General features: G+C 33.0%; 1 protein-coding gene across 5 annotated transcripts in view; it reads right to left on the bottom strand.

Moving 5' to 3' along the window:
- LOC106880928 (protein pellino) overlaps positions 1–3,363 on the bottom strand; it is a 111,273-nt gene that overhangs the window by 30,261 nt on the left and 77,649 nt on the right. The window lies entirely within an intron of this gene.

Below are 3,363 nucleotides of genomic sequence, written 5' to 3'. Positions count from 1 at the left end.
TAATAATAATAATAATAATAATAATAATAATAATAAAAAGTGAACTGAATAAGCTGCAGTGAGTATATATACAATCAAAAAACACCTGGATAAGGTGTGGTGACCCTCATAGTATAAGATACTTGAGCACAAGGGAGCAGCTATGTGGTCACTAGATTTACTAGAACAAGCAGTAAAATCTCCCTGAAATCACATTCCAGATCTTACAAAAGAACAATATATATTTCATAAAATCTAACATGTATAAAATCATAATAAATACAAACCAAGTAAAATTAAAATGAGCACTCAGAGAGCACAAAACTTCCGTCAAGGCAACACCAACGTCCTCTTAACAATTAGCCAGAGATGATTGTTAAAATGAGAATATCTGAAATAAACTCGACTGCTCTCAATAACGAGAATAGTAAAAATGAACTCGATTGCTCTCAAAAATTAAGTAAAAAAACAGGAAAAATAATCCAGAATCCTTGTCCAGTACCAGATTGATCCCAAAATTTAAACAGTTTGTGCCAGTCACGAGGCCTAACATCCCTGAAAGTTTCATCTGAATCCATCCAGCGGTTCTTGAGATATTTTGTCCATGGACAAACAAATACGCACAACTGAAAACAATACCTCCTGAAAGGTGTATGCAAATTGAAATGTTCACTGGCTCTGACCCATCACCTTGGTTTATAAGTTACCAGAGTATGCCATGTTGCATTGAATTTTTACCCCTGTGAAATTGTGACACCTATATTCCTCATCATCATCATAGTTTAACGTCCGCTTTCCATGCTAGCATGGGTTGGACAATTTGACTGAGGACTGGCAAGCCAGAAGGCTGCACCAGGCTCCAATCTGATCTGGCAGAGTTTCTATAGCTGGATGCCCTTCCTAACGCCAACCACTCCGAGAGTCTACATATAAAATTATTTTTTTACAATAAAATTTTTGTTTCCTAGATATGAAATTGTGATTTTAAAATGTAATTTTTTCTGTTTAGGGGCAAAATGGAAAAACGAGGGAATATTTATTTTGTGAGTGTTGTGTAAAGTCCATAAATTTGTGCATAAAGTATATATAAAGTGCATCAAGTAATCATCGTATTCCAATTTCCTTCACTTTTTAATGAATAGCAGATGAGCTACTATCTTTTGATACAGACACAACACAGGCTACGCTTTCAAGTTTTGGGATAAAGTTTTCAGGAATAACTCAATAGGTTTATTATCAATTCCATGAAATATTCATGGGTCCCCCTAGTATATTACTGCAGTTTAATATTTTTTATAAAATATAAAACCATGACAAAGTAAATAAATAGATTTACAATCTACTGACAAATAACTAGCATTTAGACACTCTTATTTATGTAATGTGATATATTTATGTTATGTGATCATGACAAAAATGCCTTTGATAAATTAGGGTTGACCTACAGCCAGACAACAATAAATAACAACTGGATAGGTTGTGATCATCCTCCATAATCATAAGTCTTTCGTTAGTTATGTTATTGTCACCAAAAAACATTGAAGTTGAAGTCACTTTATACAGGTTGTATAAAAAAGAAATCCCTCCCAGATTCACTATTCTTGGTAAATGTTTTAACAGTAAATATATAGTTATACATAGATTCAAACCATGATGGTAACTAAAAACAAAAAAGACACTAAGCTACATGATGACACTGTTACCACAAGCCTAACTTTACCAGTACCACACCAATGGCAGCATAAAATATGGGAGGTTTTTCTGGTGCCGCTTGTATTTAAAGGAAAACATATTTAAAACAGTCTGCAAACTTTTTCTTTTAAATTTTTCTTTTTACTTATATAGCTTTTAAAGCTTCATGATTAATTAAATATTCATAAGTGCGGAAATGAAGCTCTATGTATTTGTACTTCCATCAGGGATGTTAGTGAAATGTAAAGTTTTGTTGAGGTTTTGAATTAAGAGGCAAAACTTATCTAAACTAAAACTGAAATCTCAGAATTTAATTAAATAGTAATGATCTGACAGGTGATATTTCTAATTAGACAGTTTGGATCATTAAAAAAAAAAAAAAAAAAAAAATTAAAGTGAAATTAATCTTGTATATGAAGAAGAATAAAAGTTAATATATAACAGGCTCAGGCATGGCTGTGGTAAGAAGCTTGCTTCCCAACCACATGGTTCCGGGATCAGTCCCACTGTGTGGCACCTTGAGCAAGTGTCTTCTACTGTAGCCTCGGGTCGACCAAAACCTTTTGAGTGGATTTGGTAGATGGAAACTGAGGAGAAGCCTGTCATATACATATATATGTATGTATGTATGTCTCTGTCTTGTGTTTGTCCCCACCACCATCGCTTGAAAACTGATGTCGGTGTGTTTATGTCTCTGTAACTTAGCAGTTCAGCAAAATTGATTGATAGAATAAGTACCAGGCTTAAAAAGAATAATGTGATGCCCAATCCAGGAATCAAACCCACAATCTTATGATTATAAGGTCAACACCCTAACCATTAGGCCATGCACTAATCTAGTGGTCCTCCATGTTTTTGACTATGACACACTGCAGATTGAATATATAAAATTACAAGCACACTTCACAAGGAAAATTAACAGAACACATATCTTAAAAGTAAAAATTAGGGGAAAAAAATAAAGAGAACCACTATTTTGTATTATCAGTCAAATAGTAAATAACAAAATAATGAATCACACATTTTCCAAGGTGATCAAGGATTAATACAGATTTTCTAAAGCTCAAAAAAAAAAAAATTTTTTTAATTCCTCGCATACCTACATAAGCTCTTGCAGTGCATTGTTTGAGACTCGGTGATATACCCAAAAGTAGAAAGAACTGAGGAAAATTACACAAAACACAATACAGTAAATAATTTTCATCAGTTCCATACAAGGAACCTACATTTAGCTCGATTGTAAAATAGATTTGGAGATTTAAGCTCTGCTTCTCTAAAGACAATCTTGCAAGTTTGACCACTAAGAGACAACTAACTCAGCCCAATTAGATCTCATAAAACTTCAGATGCTCTCAGATCTCTCTGGAAATAATGATCTGACAGTGTAGATTTTACATGAATAAATGCATGAAACAACCATAACATACAGGACCATAGAGTATAAGAATCAATCGTGCAGTGGTCTACAAACAAATACTAGTTCCCCCATTCACCCTTCTTCCCCAACCAAAAAGATAAGTGAAATTTTTTAACACCACCTTCCTTTCAACTCTTCATTTACAAAAAGACAAAATAGTAAAATAATGTAAATCTTCTTTACCATGGTGTTTGACATGCTTTAAAAGATCTTAATTTTAATAAACATGGTACAAAGTGCATTCTTGAAATTTTGAGACTTTTTTTTTTTTTTTT

This window comes from Octopus bimaculoides, chromosome 11 (genome assembly GCF_001194135.2).
Source record: "Octopus bimaculoides isolate UCB-OBI-ISO-001 chromosome 11, ASM119413v2, whole genome shotgun sequence".
Taxonomy (NCBI): Eukaryota; Metazoa; Mollusca; class Cephalopoda; order Octopoda; family Octopodidae; genus Octopus; species Octopus bimaculoides.
Note: the sequence above shows the minus strand (reverse complement) of the source record. Positions and strands in the feature narration are given on the sequence as shown.